The sequence below is a fragment of the Ochlerotatus camptorhynchus genome, unplaced genomic scaffold (assembly GCF_037179485.1).
Source record: "Ochlerotatus camptorhynchus isolate MF236.1 unplaced genomic scaffold, CSIRO-AGI_Acam_v1.1 ptg000120l, whole genome shotgun sequence".
In the NCBI taxonomy this organism is placed as follows: Eukaryota; Metazoa; Arthropoda; class Insecta; order Diptera; family Culicidae; genus Ochlerotatus; species Ochlerotatus camptorhynchus.
The window spans coordinates 652,028-672,649 of NW_027040610.1; the positions used below are offsets into that span (position 1 = coordinate 652,028).

The 20,622-nt window shown below is 39.5% G+C and overlaps 1 pseudogene; it reads right to left on the reverse strand.

Moving 5' to 3' along the window:
* Positions 1-446: 446 nt before the first annotated feature.
* LOC135699859 (nucleolar protein 58-like) lies at positions 447-2,019 on the reverse strand (annotated as a pseudogene).
* Between the last annotated feature and the right edge of the window lie 18,603 nt (positions 2,020-20,622).

Sequence of the window (20,622 nt, forward strand, 5' to 3'; positions counted from 1 at the left end):
CCTCTAGAAAGTCTACGTGGCTAATGAATGACCCCTATTCAGAGGACACCAAACAAACTCAGTAAATTTAATATACATTCAGGTATCTTCGTAGAGACTCAGTGTGCGATCTAAAAATTCGAGAAAACTATAAATAGAATTGGAAACCTTATACAATTTTTTGAAATTTCGTTTAGATGATGGGAACTTCTGTAAATGTTTAGAAACTTCATAAAAGTTCTTATTTTAGCTTCAAAAACAACTTTTTAGGACTTTTTAAGCTCTTAAGACTTTCATGATATTTTGGGCGAATTTAAAGAACTTGGGTAAAAACATTATCGAACTTGGAAGAAGTAGATGAAATTTCGTAGAAGATTTGAAAATTTTCAAGAAGTAAACATTAGGTAACCTTATAGATAATCAAAGAATATTAGAGCATTTTTTAATGATTGTAACTGTATGAAATTTTATTCCTTATATTTCTACTTCTTCTTTTTCTTTTCCGATTTTGGCGTCTTAGTGATTTCTTCCTGGGAGACTGCCTCGTGCATTAATGTTTTTTCTGCTTCTTGCGGGTTTTTTTTCGGTGTGTACAATTTCTTCGTCTTCAGTTTTTACTGTCATCAAAGCTTGAGCACTTTCAAAGTCCTTCTGCTTCTTTTCCTTTTTCGTCTTAGATGACTCTCTAGCAATCGATTTGTCTGAAGGTTCATCCTCGACTTCGTCACCAATTTCAATACCTTCTGAAAGCTTGCGTTTCTTACCGATGGGAAGAGTGCTGTCTTCCCCCAGTTTTTATACCTTTACCTCGCTTTTAGAGTGGTCCTTTTCTAGCTTAGACTTAGCTTTGCCGGTACCAGAAAGTCGCGACAGATTGCCTTCCTCCAGCATTTCCAGTTTTGCACGGTGTTCAGTACCTAACTCCATAGTCAGATCTTAATCGAAGACATCGGCACGTGTTGCTAGAGAAGCTTTGGCCTTTATTTTTGGCACTAGCTGAACCAATCAAACTAGCATGAAAAATGATACCGTACTTGGGAGTGTCTTTCTTAGTTTTAAGTGCTCGGAATAGAGCCTTTTCGGCACCTAAAATCTGCACAGTCGACGTAGGATGTTTAGTCAGATTTACCAGCGACCCGGCATGTGCGATGAGACGTGCTCCAATGGTTTCTCCAACCAACACTGTCAAATTTGAAGCCATGGCCATCATTCGTGTCTTCTGGTAATCGTATAAATGTGTACGATACTCATTGATGGATAGGATTTCATCGCACAAGTTTTGCATATTTACAATATCTTTTTCAGAAATTTTTGTTCCCATGGAAATTTCCGCTGTTTCTCTAACCTTTTCTTCCAACTCATCGGGCAAGATATCAGACAGATCCGTGGTGGCCATGTTGTCACGAGTTCCAACTAGTTTAGTCCGTCAGAATTTTTCCTAGTTCCGCAAAATGCCAACCATACCATTCTCTAGCGCGCATGATGTAATTATTCAGTTCCTTATCTAGATCATCTAGGAGGCATTGAGCCTGCACAATCATGGTGTCAATCTTATCCGGTGAGAATTTTAGCTTATACCGAGACAATGAATGAGCCAAACCCAAAGCCATTGCAGCCATCTCGTTTTTGGGCAATCCAGAAAGCAAACTTTCCGAATGATAACGAATGCAGCGCATTAGCTCTTGAACAGCGGTATTGGATACACATGGCAAGGCCAGTTTATGCTTGATGGCACTTCCTAATTTTGCATCGGCTACAAGCAACTGATTTTAAACGTCATCAGATACAAGCTTTTTAAGGGTTTTCTTGAGCGGTTTAGAAAGTTTCTCTTCAACCGCAGCCGTGGCAGCAGATAGTGCTTCAGTTGTATCAGCAAATTTTTCAAAATGCTTCAACTTGACTACCTTGTTGGTCTTTTCTGGAGATTCTAATTCCAAATAGAGGTTATCAATTTCTTCGAGTTTAGTTTTCATCCAGAAGCTTGAATATAGCATATCTAGCTGGAGTTTCATATAAAACAAACATGGTTCACTGGAATCAGCAGCTTTCAGCAAACTGTGTATACGTCTGCCACACATGGGCTACCGAACATTAAATAAAACAAATATATTTCATTAATTACAATTTACTGAAATAAAAACCTGCAAAACGCGTGTCACCAGCAACACCTTTAGTTTTAAGCATCTAAGGAATTTTATGGTGTAAAATGCCACCTTCGTCACCTGCTGAGTACGGTGCTGCTTGCTTTTGATTAACCACCTTTCAATCGGTCCATCAGCTTTGGCTCTTCTCAATTATTTGTTTTAATACAATCGACAACACATGTCCCTCACTTATGTAACCCACAGAAGGAATGCAGTGATTGTTCTCATCTCCATTGCTGTTGAGTGATTGGTTTGCATTTGTATTGCCATTTTTTTTAAATTTTGACTGAAGTTGTATTCCCATTTAAAGTTTGTGTTGGGATTTGAAGTTCAGGACGACGAGTTACCATTTAGAGTAACTGCCGTTGTTGCCTGATAATGCGGAGTACCCCAATCTGGTATGATTCTTAGAATGAATTCAACCCCCATTTTGGGATATTTTAACCAAATCTCAGAAGGACTTAGTATGCTTTTGTTGAAATATTGTCTTCTGCGCACGAATACTGCCGAACATTCGCAGATCAAATGTTGAGAGGTCTCTGTCTCACAGTCACAAAACCTACAGATATCTATTTGATTTCGATTTATCTTTTTCAAATGATATCTATTGGGACACTGTCCGGTAAGTAGCCCAATAAATTTGTTTAGTGATTTTTTATTTAAATTTATTATTTTTCCATAATTCCATTGTTTGGAGTAATAAACAATTTGGATTGCCTTGAAGTATTCGTAGCAGTTCAATTTCCATTTCCATTTGATTTACACATTTAGATACCCTATAGAAAGGTTCTGATCCTATAAATTGGACACTTGAGCCTTGTCTAGCGAGTAAATCGGGTTTTTCGTTTCCTTCGATTCCGCAATGGCCTAGTACCCAGTACAGATAAACCTGGTTTTTGACTGCCAGTTGCTTCAGAAGTATTATGCATTCCAACACCAGTTTTGATTGGCATGTGAAAGATTGTAGTGCATTCAATGCTGCCTGGATAAATGAAAATATGCTCATTCGCGTGTGTCAATAATTCTTTTTTCGACAAATATATGCACACTTTAGGACAGCGTATATTTCTGCAAGAAAAACAGTTGTCCATCTTCCAATTGGTATTGAAACGTTAAGTCCCGGGTCTGTGATTCCAGCTCCAGTGCTATCATTCATTTTTGAACCATCTGTGTGGAAAATTATTGATCCTTGTGGAATTATTGGCCCTCCGAATTCCCATATTTTACGGTTAGCTTTAACTACTTTAATCGGTGTATCTAGGTTTAACCTTTTCTCCATTCACTCTTCGTTTATCACTACAAATGGATTAATGAGAAAATCTTTCAGTATACTAAAAGAAAAAAAAAGTAGAAAGATTGCCTTCAAGAAGACGTTTGTTCTGCATAGCCTTAAGGCACTCTTTCCAGCTTCTATTTGCACGTATTGATGCAGTGGGAGCATATTGAGAGCTGGCTCCATGGTCTTTGATGGTGTGAAATGTTGAAATTATTCTAGCTTTTTCTGAGTCACCCTTTGCTTTGTTTTAGGCCACCAAACCAATGGTGCGTATACTATTCTAAGTCTTACATTAACCGTGTAGATCCAATGAATCATTTAAGGTTTAAGTCCCCAGTTTTTCCAAATGATTTTTTACTAACCCAGAGAGCATTTGTGGCTTTTCTTATTACCTGCTCTAAGTTTAAGTTCCAATTAAGTTTATCATCTAGAATGACTCCCAGACAGAGCTGGTAAATATCACGGCCGTCATGTGACGATGAGAAAACAGGTTCTCTCACTATCACGAGACGGAACTACCTATCATTAGCTTTCTTGTCATTTTTCAATGATCAAGCACTCATGAGAATAATTCTTATGTGGTTTTGACATCAACATTTCTAACTGATTCAGATGAATTTAAGCAAAAAACCGTATGCAATCGGTAGAGTGAATATATTATTTAGATTTCGTCGGTACAAGTAACTTTAATAGCATTAAATGAGCTAGTAATTACGATGATCACAACACTGTCACGTTCTGTCTTGACAAAAAAATCGATCGTTTTCTCATTCAATGATAGTGACAGAAGTATATCTGTAAATATCGCGTGAGATCTTTCATTGAAACTGACATTTGCCAGCCCTGCTCCCAGATACTTTAAGTTTGACGAGTATTTTATAATAGATCCATTAATTGACACACTTTTGAGTGTTACTTGTCTTCTGCGAGTGAACGGAACCAAAACTGTTTTGGATGGGTTAATATTTAACCCTTTTTCATTCTATCTGCGATGATGTGATCAAATTTTCCACGAACTATTATGACCACGTCATCAGCAAACCCAATAACTTCGTTAAGCTTTCGAAGGATACTGTTCTTTTGATTTTTGGCACTTGGATTTACTTTAGTCATAAATCATTTCTAGGAATATGTCTATTCTTTTCAACATGAGCAGTTCTTCCGACGGATATTGTTCTTCTAATTTTTGGCACTTACTAAGCGTTTTTCTCTCTTATAATCATGAGCAATTCTCTAGAATCATAATATATACATATACATTAGGGTGCTTCATTCTGAAAAAAGTGATGAATTTCTGATGGGCCACCCTCCAGTTCGATTCATAGCCCCAAAATATGAACCTGTGCAAAAATTGGTAAAGATTGATGAAGGTTTAGAGGTCGCGCCAATGATTTGAAATTTGTATGGGAATTACTATGGAAGAATTTAAAAAATCGCTTATATCGCTATAACTTTGCTTCTACTTGTCCAAATGTCGAAAAAATTTAGTATGTTATTGCTATGGCAATAAACAAAAAGCCTACAGTTGCTACGCTCAGTTTTGCAGCGTATCAAGAATTATAAAAATGTGAAAAAATGGCAAAATAGGGTAAATTGACAGATGAATATGTACAAGGCAACAACGCCAATTTCATCGCAACAACAACAGGCTTGTTGATCATTGTCATGACAACCACATATTTTTTTTTTTTTCAACGTTTGGACAACTACAACCAAAGTTAGAGCAATGTAAACGAAAATCAATAATTTCCCATACTAATTCACCAAAATCTCCATACAAAATCCAAATCATTGGCGCGACCTCTAAACCTTCATCAATCTTTACCATTTTTTGCACAGGTTCATATTTTGGGGCTATGAATCGAACTGGAGAGTGGCCTATCAAAAATTCATCACTTTTTTCAAAATGAAACACCCTAATATACATATACATTAGAACCACTCATTTAATAACCTGTTTATTTCGCTGTTTATGGGATTCTATTCAACTGCCACAAATCCAAACTGATACGCACATCATAATCAATTATGGTTAATTCGAAAATCCATTCTTTGAAACAAGCTTGATATGACTATCATCAACAATCTATGCATAACACTACCCACCCCGTAAACTGCACCAAGAAAAGCTTCCGTAATGGCACAGTACAACAGTTGCTAATAACCATTCGAGAAGGATCTTCTTGCATTAAGCCCAACACCACACGACGACGACGACGACGACACATGAAAGAAGACTTGAGTTTTACTGACTCTGTGCCCAATCTGATTCTGCCAGTTATTATATCTTCCAGGGTACTCACTACTCTGTGGAAGAAACACTTATTCTTGGCTCTTCAACGAATGCATCCAGTCCCAGTCCGGGCTCTGCATGCAACCATTTGCTCGTTTTTCGTTGGTCCTCCGGTTCGAGCGCCGTCGGTTGCAATCCTACTTACACACACAGAACCAGGATTTCATCCGAAGACCGCGTGTCCGGAAAAAGGGCTCATTCTTTCACGCTTCATCCTTTTCCTCGTTGTGGCTTGCCAAGTTGAGCTAGCTCTTGCGGCAGAGGACACAAAGAAACTGAATTAGTTATTAATAGAGATCAGGGTGACTTTTCTTTGCTATTGCTCTACGTGCTGTTCTGCCACCTCCCATCGGGCTTCTTTTTTGGCTCCTAAGCTTTTGGTTGCGTCTATCTTTCGTTTGGGGCTTGAGCTGCCACTTCCTGCTCAAAATTGCACAGCACCTCACAAAGACGTGATTATGAGAGGATTTAACACCACATTTAAAAAAGCCCTTTTTTTTGCTGGATGCTGGGAAGATTTTTCCGAAGGAGATGCTAGATTTTGCCTCGATGTCGGTTACTACACTAGAGCATAGAAGCTGAAAATTATGGGAAATGGGGATGCGTTGGTTGGTCGTCATCGGGTCCACTGCCCTGCTATAACTACGGACGGGTCGCCAGCCGAGCGAGTAAGTGTCATTGTAAAAGTCAATTTAGTTTGATCGAAGCGAAATTGAAATTTGATGTTTCTTGTGCCCATCCAGCACACAGTGAGATGGCATCGTCCTTCCCTCAAGGATTACCATTAAACAGTCTATTACTGGCGGAAAGCGGAAGCTCTTTCTTTTCTTGAAAGTGGACTCTTCAGTCGGTCGGTCCGTATCTGCAGGAGGAAGCTTTTGTGTTTTAATGGAGCATGATTTAGTTAACGTTGGATGGATTTCCCAAAACCGTGACCACGCTGTGGGTGAGGGATTTGAAGATGTTTTCCTGATTTCCAAGTCATGAACCATAACGAGTGGGACCAATTTGCTTGGGGGACATCTAATTGACCCGTCAATAAATTGGATAGCATTGAGCCTTGGTGACTGAATCATCATAGATGCTAATTTGATGGAATACTTTTTCATGAAGGAATCGAACTATAAGCATGAGAATTACATGTTATTATTAGCAAACCCGAAAACTATAAAAGTGTAACCCAGAGACGAACCAGTCTCTTAAATAAAGTAATCTAACCGAACTTTAAAAGTGTAACCACCATTGTATGATAAAAAGTATATTGATAGCAAATGATTCGGAGGATGGTTTATTTCGTGGAAAGTACTACATTTAGCGTCTTTCCTCGTAATTCATTGCATCATTAAAATATAAAGTATTTAGATCTTGGAAAACCATTTATATCACGAATCGTTAATAACATTGTTTTTATAAAACTGTAACAGATTTTATGAGCTTTAAAATTAAGGTAATATTTTGAATTTGGATTCTCGAAAGATTTCCAATGCCTCATTAGGACTTAAAAAGTTTTCCGATCTTCAAAATCACGGACATTATCCGAAGGCTGTTACGCTGAACGCCATGGTTTAGCATGGTTGAATTTTGTAAAGTGTAAAACGAGTAAGAAATTATTTTAGAAACCTTGAGCTTGTTAAAACTAGGGATGTATCATGAACTTGGATGAATTTATAGGAAAAAAAATTGAATATCGACGAGAATTGCCATTATCCAAAAGTTATTCCAAAGGGGAGTTATGGAAAGTATTCTTGTGAAATTTTGAGGAGACAAGAAAGTGAATCTGAAAAGAAATTGAAAGCTTTAGAAAAATACTTGGCCAATTTGAAGGTATATATAAGAAGAACTACATGGGGATTCTGAAGAGAATTCCAAGGTCAGTGTGAGGAAATGACAAGCAGAATTTCAAAGAATCTTATCGACTTCCCAGGTAGACTTCGCTTACCTCTATCGAAAGTTTCTACTGGCTTCCTTTCAAATATTTTGCCAACTTCTTCCGAAAATTTCTTCAGGCCTCCCTAATTCGGAATTTTGAACAAATTTCCCACAGTTCTTTTTGCAGGATATCCTTGGAAGTATTGTGTTGGAGTGTTCGACTGCGAGTTTCTGCAATAATCAGTTTCGGCTTGGCAGTCTGGCAATCACTCATCAGAACAAATTAATTTTGTAATTTGTCCCTACGTTTCGGCTCTGATTAGGGCCTTCTTCAGGGGAAACTGAGGGGAATTTTGTTTTAAGAATTAATTGTTTCACATTTTATAAATATTTTGCACTCACAATTGTTGGATTTGTTCATTTGTTTGTGGATTTGTTTGTTTGAAGTCTAACGTCTGTTTTTTTTTATGGTAATCTTTATAGATAGCGGTTTTTTGTAGAATTATTCAATTGTATTTTTTTGTAATTTGTGTTGGGTATAATATTTACGGTTGTGCACTGTTCGAGTGTTATGGTGGTTATGGTGAAATGGTGGAAACGGGTATTATAGTTGAGCTTTTTAGTTGGATTCAGGTGGGCATAATTGGCATTGCTGTTGGGCATTTATGGATTTGGCTTTTAGTGAGATTAAGATCCCTGTGTAAGCTGTGTTCAAATTGTCTACGTCTGTTAGTCTATTGACTGTATCGGGTGTACTATATATATATATATATATATATATGGCACACTTCAAGGAAGATGGATGATGTAAAAGTATCATATTCTTTTCATCACCGCTGGCCATTGGCCAGCGGGGCAAACGACTGGGTAATGCGTACCACCAGTACCGCGAGTACTTGAAGGATAAAATAGACCCCATTAGTGGTCCATTAGCCTCTTACCCAGTAACTCCTATCCCTACCTCCTCGTGGTGTCTCCTGGGATATGAGCAACCTTAGCGAAGATCGGGTAACCAACCCCGGTGGGAGCTTTGGTCATATGCTGACAGGGAAGGGGGCCCCTAGCGGGTTCGGCCTACACGGCCTGAGCGTCTGTTCACCATGGAGGTGCGGCTCAAACAGCGTCTGACTGGCATCCAGCGGCTGAATAAGAAATGCTGTATTGTGTCAGCTAAATCTAAGATGGCAGCCCCATCTACACAATAACTGAGCGTCTGTCCACCATGGAGGTGCGGCTCAAACAGCGTCTGCCTGGCATCCAGCGGCTGAAACAAGAAATGCTTATCCCCGAAAGCTATACCCAAGATGGCAGCCCCATCACGGCGGATAGGAGACCTTAGGCTAACTACCTACTGTCCCCGAAACTTTACAACTGTTACAGAAACCAATAGAGAAAGATCACGGACTGATATTACGGCAACGAATTTTAGCGCAAAACAACGGACAAGAATTGGAACATGGAATGTACTAACGCTAGCCCAACAGGGGAAGCTGGCACAACTCGCCAGCGAGGCTCGACGCATGAAGCTCGAAATCCTGGGACTAAGCGAAGTCCGTTGGCCAAACTTTGGAGAACACAAGCTGCCGTCGGGACAGGTACTACTCTATTCTGGTATTCGAGGTGAAAACGCTCCCCGCCACCGTGGAGTTGGTTTCCTGCTTAGCGCCCAAGCAAATGCGGCGCTCATCAAGTGGGAACCTATCAATGAGAGGATAATCGTTGCCAGATTCAGAACGCGGGTTCGTAACCTAACCATAATCCAATGTTATGCGCCAACCGATGCTGCCGAGTTACAGGACAAAGAGAACTTTTACAGTCAACTGAATGCAGTCGTGGATAAAATTCCGAGAGGTGACATCAAGATCTACATCGGCGACTTCAATGCGAAGATCGGCTCCGACAACACGGATTATGAGCGTGTCATGGGGCGCCATGGTCTTGGCGAAATGAGCGAAAACGGTGAGCTGTTGGCAGAGTTTTGTGGCAATAACGACATGGTGATCGGGGGTTCGCTCTTCCCCCATCGACCAGTGCACAAAGTCACGTGGGTTTCCCGTGATGGACATACCGAAAATCAAATCGACCACATCTGCATCAGCCGAAAATGGAGAAGGAGCCTTCTTGACGTTCGGAACAAACGCAGTGCCGACATCGCGTCTGACCACCATCTCCTCGTTGGAGAGATCCGCCTTCGTATCGCGCGGGTCCAGCGGCGGGAGGAGCGGCTCGGACGGCGATTCAACACACGCCGATTGGAAGATCCAGCAGTAAAAAGGTCATTCGTCGAGGAACTGGAGACCAGAGCTGCGGATATTCCTGATGGTGGCAGCGTAGAAGAGCAATGGACGGCGATCAAGGATGCCTTTACTGAAACGAGTGAAAACAACCTGGGCGAGCTGCGCGCTCAGAGAAAGGAGTGGATCACGGATGACACCTGGAGGAAGATAGAGGAGCGGAGAAATGCAAAAGCCGCGATAGAGCGGGCGAGAACCAGAGGAGCGAAGAACCAGGCCCGCCAACTGTATTCGGCTCTCGAGAAGGAAGTGAAGCGCTCGTGTAGGCGGGATAAGCGAGCGTGGGTGGACTCCCTAGCCGATGAAGGTGAGAAAGCCGCAGCAACAGGCGATATCCGTCTCCTCTACGATATCTCACGACGCCTGAGTGGAGCAAGGATGAATCCTAGGATGCCAGTGAAGGACGCGACTGGTCAGTTGCTCACCGACCCCACTGATCAGCTGAAACGCTGGTTTGAACACTTCGAACAGCTTCTACAAGTTTCGTCGGTCAACCAGCCATCAACATCTCGGCACGAACCGCCAAGAGTGCGACGCATCACTCGCGTCAATTCTGAGGCGCCATCCCTACCGGAGATCGAAGCTGCTATCCGAACCATGAAATCCAACAAGGCTCCCGGGGTCGATCGCATATCAGCAGAGATGCTCAAAGCTGACCCCATGCTATCTGCACAAATGTTGCATCAACTATTCTGCAATATCTGGGACACCGCGACTTTTCCGGCTGACTGGATGCAGGGCGTCTTAGTGAAGGTCCCAAAGAAGGGGGACCCAACTGTATGCGATAACTGGCGTGGCATTATGTTACTGTGTTGTGTTCTCAAAGTTCTATGCAAAGTTATCCTCAACCGGATACAGGAGAAGATCGACGCGACTCTCCGACGGCAGCAGGCGGGATTCCGTGCTGGAAGATCCTGTGTGGACCATATTGTCTCGCTCCGCATAATCTTGGAGCAGGTCAACGAATTCCAAGAGTCCCTTTACTTGGTTTTCATTGACTACGAAAAAGCTTTCGACCGACTCAACCACGAAAACCTGTGGGGCGCCCTAAGGCGCAAGGGAGTTCCGGATAAAATCGTCAACCTCATCGAAGCTCAGTATGAGGCTATCACGTGCAGGGTGCTGCACAACGGAGCCCTATCTGACCCTATTCGGGTAGTCGCTGGAGTGAGGCAAGGATGTATTCTATCACCGCTACTGTTCCTCATCGTAATCGACGAGATAATGGTTGGTGCGATCGACCGTGTGCCGAACCGTGGGTTGCTCTGGCAGCCTATTACAATGGAGCATCTAAACGACCTAGATTTGGCGGATGACGTTGCTTTAGTATCACAACGGCGTTCTGACATGCAGAGTAAGCTCGACGATCTCGCCGAACGCTCCTCAGCGGCAGGTCTCAACATCAACGTCAGCAAGACTAAATCGTTGGATATCAACACGGGAAATCCATCCAATTTTACGGTAGCTGGTCAGGAAGTGGAGAAGGTTGAAAGTTTCCAATATCTTGGCAGCCAGATAGCGTCGGACGGCGGAACCAAGAGTGACATAGGTGCACGGATCAAGAAGGCAAGGGCTGCTTTTGCGAGTTTACGAAACATCTGGAAGTCAAATCAGATTAGTCTCCGCACGAAGATCCGAATTTTCAACTCTAACGTGAAATCTGTACTGCTGTACGCTAGCGAAACATGGTGCGTATCAGCGGAGATCACACAGAAGCTGCAGGTGTTCATCAACCGATGCCTGCGGTATACAATTCGTGCTTGGTGGCCTCACAACTGGATTTCGAATGCCGAGCTCCATCGACGGTGTCACCAGAAGCCGATATCGACAGAAATTCGGGAACGTAAGTGGAGGTGGGTTGGCCACACTCTACGGAAGAGCGGAAATGAAATCTGCAAACAAGCGCTGGATTTGAATCCAGCCGGACATCGCAGCAGAGGCAGACCCAGGGGCTCATGGCGGCGAAGCCTAAACAAGGAGATTAAGCAAGTCGACCGGAATTTGACCTGGGCCCAGGTCAAGGCGAAAGCAAACAATCGCCCAGGATGGAGATCTTTCACGTTGGCCCTTTGCGCCAGGGATGGCGCTCAGGACACTTAAGTAAGTAAGTAACACTTCAAGGAATGCAAGTGTATTATTGTTGTTGCTTCGATCAACTATTGCTGTTTTCTCCAAATTGAATCTGTGTTGGTGGGTTATACAGTGTTCGATCATAGATGTTTTATTTGTTAGATCAGCTGTGTTTCATCAGCGCCGGATGATAGTATTGTTTCTAGTTTGCTTACAAGTGATTGGTGTCCCGAACAACCCAATTACCCAATAGGTAACTGCGCCAACACCAAACCTGCAAACAACAACAACACCACAACTGGAATTCACCTACAGATCTTTCCCGTATGTATCTGGTCTCACCGAACGCATCAGCAAACTGCTCAAAAAAGACTACCCACAGGTAAAAAAAAAAAAAGACTTGAAACAGACAAAGAACAAATCCAACAATTGTGAGTGCGAAATATTTATAAAATGTTAAAATTCCACTCAGTTTCCCCTGAAGAAGGCCCTAATCAGAGCCGAAACGTAGAGACAAATTACAAAATTAATTTGTTCTGATGAGTGACAAACTGCCAAGCCGAAACTGAGTATTGTTATCCTTGGAAGATCCGTTTGACTTTGCCTGAAAAATTCTTCCGTGTTCTCTCTGAAATTTCATAAACCTTCTTTCGGAAGATCTTGCCAAGTTCTTCTGAAAAATTCTACCGATTACCAACAAAATTTTCTTCTAGCGTCCCTGAAAAGTTTTTCGGGTTTCATGATTCTTACGAATAACTCCCAACAATTTCATCCATCATTCCCAGAGAATTATACCAACTTCCAACGAAAGTATCTTTCTAGCTATCCCATAAGTTTATTTCAACTCCCATAAGGACATACTTCCCCCAGGAGATTCTTCCGGCTCCTAATGGACATTATTCCAAGGTTCTTCTGAATTCCCCTCGAATTGACCTGGAATTTAGTAATAATGGACATTCAGCATGGGGCCTCATAGCCTAGTCAGCAAAGGCACGGTATTATCAAGCCGGAGGTGGTGGGTTCGATTTCCGGTCCGTTCGAGGGAATCTTTCGGGTTGGAAATTTTCTCGACTTCCCTGGGCATAGAGTATCATTGTGCTTGCCACACAATATACAAATTCATGCATTGGCATTGGCATCGAAAGCTCTCAATTAATAACTGTGGAAGTGCATTTAGAACACTAAGTTGAGAGCACGCAATGAGCTAATATGCGCTAAGCAATAAGCTTGAAATGCGAATAAGAAGAAGAAGAAGGACATTCAGCATGCCTTTTGTAAACAAATAGCTATTTCCCGGGAAACTTAACCAGATTCCCGGCGTTCGGTAAATGAGATCTATGGCAAATTTTCCCTGGAATGGATGTCCCAAGTTAGAACCACTACTCTCGGATCTGCGACAACTTTTCAATTCTAGTGACACTCTGAACTTCTTGGAAGTTTTTCGAATACTATTGATTTTAGGATTACCAGAACTTTGAGAACATGTTAAACTTGCACGAGCTTTGGGAAATCTCAGTACTGCGACATTTTCTGGATTCTCATTCGATCGTTTACTCTTCCAAGTTCAATCGATTTAAAATCAGGTTCTGATATTTCTCTCAAAATTTGAGCTTATTTGGATGCGAACACACACTGCACTGGCCCTTTGGGAATTACTCTGGGAAAAATAAACTTTTTGCTATCATCATTCTAGTCCTTCGCTGTTGATTAATACAAAACTAACCAACGATTATTTTCTTGAAACATATTATTTAGAACGTTATGATTGATGTCTTCGAGCCTGGGGCGCCCTCCGAATAGGGGGCCCTGGCTTAGCCCACCATCGACATACATTTTTATTATTATTATTATTATTATTATTATTATTATTATTATTATTATTATTATTATTATTATTATTATTATTATTATGGTCATTTTAACACGTTTGAATCATTTGTGACTTGCCCGTGGATGAGCTTTTAACTCGTGACTTTGGCGTTAGAGGTATGGATGTTAACCACTACGCCGGGGCCGACCCCACAGGTCTACCATAAATACGGCACTGTTAAAAGGGATCATTGCGAAAGCGTAGTTTTCTCACAAGCTGGAAAACGTCAGTCATGTTCCCCGTGTTTAAAAAAGGGGATCGACAGAACATCGAGAATTACAGAGGAATAACTTCGTTATGTGCTTGTTCATAGATTTTCGAAATCATAATAAATAATGTACACACTTAGAAATAACTAATTTTACACGAGACGTAATCCATATTGGACGTAAATCATGGAACAAAAACAAACAATTCATGTGAAATTAAGTGTTCTCAAACCGAAACATAAGCAAGTCGACGAAGGGAACGCTTGATTGAATTGATTTTCTCGTTTCATTCAACTGATTATAATGTCAAAAGGGGCCGCTTACATGTGTCGGTCTCAGGGAACCGAAATTTACATGATCATTTCGTAGTGTGTACTTTCGACTCCTGCAAGAGTTACTACGGATCAAAATCTACAAATCTCGTTCAATTTTATTCGTTTTGCATACGCAACATTGATGCTGGTGCTCAGATCGACACCGCATACACTGATTTGAAATCGTCTTTCGAAAGAGTTAACCACGGAACATAACTGAAATGTCTAGGAAGAATTGGTGACCCTGATGATCTTGTTAGCTGGTTTTGGAGCATACCTTACGGATCGTAACCTCGCTGTTAATATCGGATTTGAAACTTCGGAACAATTTCCAAACTTATCTGGCGTACCAAAAGGGAGCAAGCTGGGTCCTTTGTTATTCATCAACGAGCTTTCTCGATTACTACCATCTGGTTGCCGTGTGTTTTACGCTGATGACGTCAAAATAAACATGATCATAAAAGGTATTGAGGACTGCTATGCTCTAGAACTACCGTGCCGATTCAAATTTCGGACACTTAAACTCGAATTTCGGACACTTTTAAAAGTTGATTATCTCGGTCGAATATGATCCACATGTCTTGTAAATTTTAAATTTTTTTGATTAGTGCCCTCCACGATCATCTAACATTATTACTTTGTTTCTAACTGGATGTAATATTTAATTAAAAATGAAAGTGTCCGAAATTTGAATCGTCCGAAATTTGAATCGGAACGGTACTGCTGAATAGTTTTGCTGATTGGTGCACCCGGAACATGCTGACGTTGAGCACCCACAAATGTAACATTATATCGTTTCATCGTAAGCTCAACTCGATTACGTACGGTTATTCAATTAATAGATCAATCAGTTGACATCGACTTTCACAACTGGGTAGACGAAAAGGGTTTCTCCAAGGCAGCTACCTCAGAGTAAATTGAAAAAATCGACGCTGAACGGACTCAACTCTTTCAGCACCACTGCTATAGCTTGGGTTCCTTACTGCAGAGCAATATTCCAGGGTGGACCGCATTGGACATTATTGGCATTTTAAGGTAATTCTGAAAATAGTTCACAGTTAAGTGTGAGGCGAATTCTTTGTGAAATCAAAGGAGAATTTCAAGCTTCTTCTGAGTAGAATTACATCCATCTTTGTGGGCTTCGGGGTCGTGTGGCGTCACCCATCATTTAGGTGTATTGTGAGTTCCACGAAGTGAGGATTCGATTTCCGCTCCAGCCGGTGCATATTTTGGCAATCTGAAAATTTCAAAACTGGTCTAACTGGACACCATAATGGGTGTGGTGTGTTGTCCGTTGTCTAGTGTTAAATATTCAGTCTGTGCAACCTCTGGTTGAAGACGGTGTCAATTGTCTTGTCAACTCTAATGACAATTGCATGGAGATTTTGTCAATAAAGGAAATACTATCAGGAAGAGAAATCATTGTAAATTTTTATTATGAAACTTAAGGAGTATGCTGATACGAATTGTTTGGAGATTAATTATAATAAAATTTTAAGCGCAATTTCTGGGACACTTTCAAAACCATTTTGAGAATCATCGGATAAGTCTGAGAAGAGTGTGACGGTCATTCTTAAGAGTGTACCAAGGAAATTGTTAAGAATATTTTAAGAATTTCATAGAGAAAAATGGACACAAAATTGAGCCGATTCCTGCCAGTTTGATGGAGTTGTGGAATTGGAGAGTATTTTGTAAGAGATTACAATACGTAATGCTAAGAACTCTTAGAATGCTACTGGAAAAGTAAAGATATTTTCAAGATTATTTTAGGGGAATATAGAAAAGAAATATGATGGAATTCTAGGAGGATTCAAATTGAACTAAAAAAAAAATGGCAAAAATATCCAAGTAAATTTAGACTAACAAAAAAAAAATCATGATCTGGGACGCAGGAAAAATATAAATTCCGGAATTTAGAATCATTGCAAGATCCTGATACTTCAAAAATGAAGCTATCAGACTTCCATTTAAGTAATACAATAAAATTATTCTTTGGCATAAAATTATTCGTAATGGTCATGCGAATAGTGGAGTAACCCGTAGTTTAGGTAAACTGAGTGTGAGTTCCACGATGTTAGGCTTTGATTCCCACTTCAGCCCGGTGAATTTTGCTTCCAAATAAAATTGCTTACTGGTCTTCTGGGTGTTGTGTGTTGTATGAGGTCAAGAATTAAACTGTTAATCTGATCAACCTCAGAGTAATATTAGAATTATTTAGAACTAATACAATCTTTGAATTCTGGTACTGCATCAAAAAATAAGGACTACATCGACTATTAGTTCAAAAAATTCATCCCATCAGGAAATTTGATTTTTTGCTTCTCATTTTTTTTTAAAGTTACAGTTTTTGGATGATTTTAGAAATGCTTTCAAGTTATTTGTTTTATATAATTTATTTAAACATGTAATTTTTAACTTTAAATGAATTCCAGGTGATCATACTGACCTATGTTCACGGGAAATTTGCACATCACTTTGATTTCAATAGCATAATGTAAAAAAGAGGATTTTTGGAGCATTCCAGATTTTTCCAGATTTTATATTTTACCTGGTTCAGATTTTTATGAAAATGACCTGGCAACGCTGCCCATGAGTATGTTCTTCAATTTCGTGATCTTGCACACTTAGAAATAACTATTTTTACACGAGACGTAATCCATTTTTGACGTAAATTATGGAACGTAAACAAACATGTCATGTACAATTAAGTGTTCCTGAACCAAAGCATACGCAACTCGACGAAAAGTACGCTTGATTGAATTGATTTTCTCGTTTCTTTCAACTGATTCTTATGTCATTTGGGCCACTTGCATGTGTCGGTCTCAGGGCACGGAAATTTACATGACTTTTTCGTAGTGTTTGGCGTCATCCTTAATTCAGCACCGGCCTTCCGATTGCACTACAGCGATTTTATCTGTAGAGGCAACCGGCAGCTGGGTTTTATTTTGTAACGTCGTGTGTTTATTTCGTTTAAATTTTAAGTTTAGTTTAGAATAACTATGGTTAGTAATTTAATCCCGTAATTAATTAAGAATTTAAATGCAATAAAAAAAAGGAGTGATTCGTTTCCAAATTCAAAATAGCACAAGTGTCTTGGCTACGTACACTTGTCGTGATTGCATAGCATGATTCGGTTCCAATGCAATGTAGCAAAAAGCTTCATGATACGTACATTAAATGTATATTCAGCATGTCTATTGTAAACAAATAGCTATTTCCCGGGAAACTTAACCAGATTTCCGGGAATCGTTAAATGAGATCTATGGAGTTTTCCCTGGAATGACTTCCCAGGATGTTCCAGGTAGGAACCACTGCTCTCGGGGCTGCGACAACTTTTCAATTCTAGTGACATTCTGAACTTCTTGTAAGTTCTTCGAATACTATTCAAAATTTTGTCGGGATTTTTATGATAAGATAAAAATTAGCTTTGAAGATATGAAGTTTTTATAGAAAGCTAGTAGATGTAGCTTTCCTTTATAGCTTGGCAAATACGTGAAAGAGATAGGTTTCAAATGAACACCTGAGTAAAATGGCAAAGCCGAATATTGAATTTTCGCACCAGATCCGATTCTTTTATCTTTAAGAAATTCCGTGATTTCTTGGGAAAAATTAATTCTCGTCTCAAGTTCGTCAGTCAAGTTTGAACTCAGTGAAACTCGATTAAAAAGATTAAGGTGATTAATTTCAAAGAAGTGTTCCAGTCAAATAATTAGTTCAATAGCTCTTTTGTGCATTTAGATTTTTTCTTGCCTAAAGCAAGTAGTTCGCGTTTTAAACCGCTATGTAAATAGTGTTTCTAATTACAAAAAGGTAATTTTTGATTAATTTTGTAAATTTAAAATTAAGGTAATATTTTGAATTTGGATTCTCGAAAGATTTCCAATGCCTCATTAGGACTTAAAAAGTTTTCCGATCTTCAAAATCACGAACATTATCCGAAGGCTCTTACGCTGAACGCCATGGGTTAGCATGGTTGAATTTTGGAAAGAGAAAAACTAGCAAGAAATTATTTTAGAAACCTTGAGCTTGTTAAACACTGGGGATGTATCATGAACTTGGATGAATTTATAGGAAAAAAATTGAATATCGACGAGATTTGCCATTATCCAAAAGTTATTCCAAAGAGTATTTCTAGGGAGATATGGAAAGTATTCTTGAGAAATTTTGAGGAGACAAGAAAGTGAATCTGAAAAGAAATTGAAAGGCTTTGTGAGGAAAGCTTTAGAAAAATACTTGGCCAATTTGAAGGTAGTTATAAGAAGGACTACATGGGAATTCTGAAGGGAATTCCAAGGGCAGTGTGAGGAAATGTCAAGCAGAATTTCAAAGAATCTTATCGACTTCCCAGGTAGACTTCACTTACCTCTATCGAAAGTTTCTACTGGCTTCCTTTCGAAGATTTTGCCGACTTCTTCCGAAAGTTTATTCAGGCCTCCCTAATTCGGAATTTTCAATAAATTTTCCACAGTTTTTTTTTTGCAGGATATCATTGGAAGTATTGTGTTGAAGTGTTCGACTGTGAGTTTCTGCAATACACTAGTTTACAGCATTTTTGAACTCGGTAAAGTGATGATCATTTCCAATGCAAAATCCTACGCTGAATTCAATGCCGTGGTCAGAAAAAATTAAAGTATAGCCATTTTTGAGATATACAAAAATTTTGATTTTTTGAATTTTGGACAAAAGTACGATTACTAAAATGTCAATATCTTTGGAACTAGTGCACCAATTTTTAATCTTTTTTTATGAAAATGAAGCTAAAAAAAATTGGCTATCGTTCATTAGAATATTATGTCTTAATTTAAAATTTTATTTTGAAGTCATTTAAAAATTTACAGCATTTTTTTTTTTTTATTTTTCCTGCGAATTTTCCATAAAAATCTTGCTTTAAACAACATTTTTAATGGGACAAAAAGATTCAAAAAATCATTCCATAATTTATTCTTAAAGTCCATTCAAACCCGGAGAAAATGAGCCTTTAATGTATGAAATCGGTTCGAAATTGTCGAAGTTATGAGCATTTTTGTAAAACACTTAAAAATGTTGCTGAAATACAACAGCTTTAGAGTTCGTTTTCTAGGTGTCGTTGTAAGCATCCAAATCGCATGTAAAGTTTTCATGGGAAATTCTTTTCTCTACATATCAATTTGATTAAGGCATATCAGGATTTAAAACCGAGTTGATACAAAAGAAATTTATTTAGGTTTTATTAAAAATGATTGAGAATCGAATGACGTGTCTTCGATGTTTTGAACTTGTTTCTCGAATCAGAAACCAACAATAGTCACCCATCATTGCTTCATCCCAAAACCCTTGGTAACGACGTTCCATCATCTTCATTTGTTGGTGGAAACGTTCGCCGTGCTCATCATTCTCGTCACCAAGATTTTCCGGGAAAAAATCCATGTGAGAATGTAGGAAATGTATCTTCAAAGACATATTCACACCTGTGTTCAGTGAAATAAAAGGATTTGAAATTAATTATATGTAACAAACACAATATTTTTGATTTATACCTATTTTCTCATAATTTTTGAGCAATTCATCGACGGCTTCCTCATAATCTGGGCTTCTGAAATTTCCTAAAAAGGTTGTGACAACACGCTGGAACGATTTCCACGCTTCTTCCTCATCTGGTGTCAAAACTGTATTGAATGCGGAATCATTGAGCAGTTTTTTGATCTGTGGGCCGACAAATACACCTTCCTTTATCTTTGCGTCAGATAAATTTGGAAATTTTTGAATAGCCCAAGTTTTATATGTAGTGGTGGAAGTATTATGCGTTCTTTTACCACAAGAGGATCATTTTTAACGTTGTCTTTACCAATTGTGAAATTATCCCGTTTTGGCCAATCTTTTCGGACGTAGTGTTCCTTACGTCCATTTACACAAAAAACACAAATATTTTGTGTATCCCTGTTGCAATCCAGTCAACATGGCAACCACTTTAAGATCGGAACAAATTTTCCAATTGTGTTGATTGTAATTTATCAAATTGAGCAATAGAGCCATTGATTCATACGTTTCCTTCATATTAACGGCATGAGCTAATGGAATAATAGGTTTCTCATTCCCTTGATGCAGTAAAACGGCTTTCAAGCTCAACTTGCTGCTATCGATGAATAAACGCCATTCAGCTGGATCATATGGCTCACCAAACTCTTCAAACAAGCCGTTTACGTCATGGCAAAAACATGCCTTGTCCTTTGTAGAATAATATATGTCAAATTTCTTGTGACGATTCCTGTGACAAGAAATTTTGACCTCCTTGCTCAGCATGTTGTGTTCTTTCAAGCGTGATGCC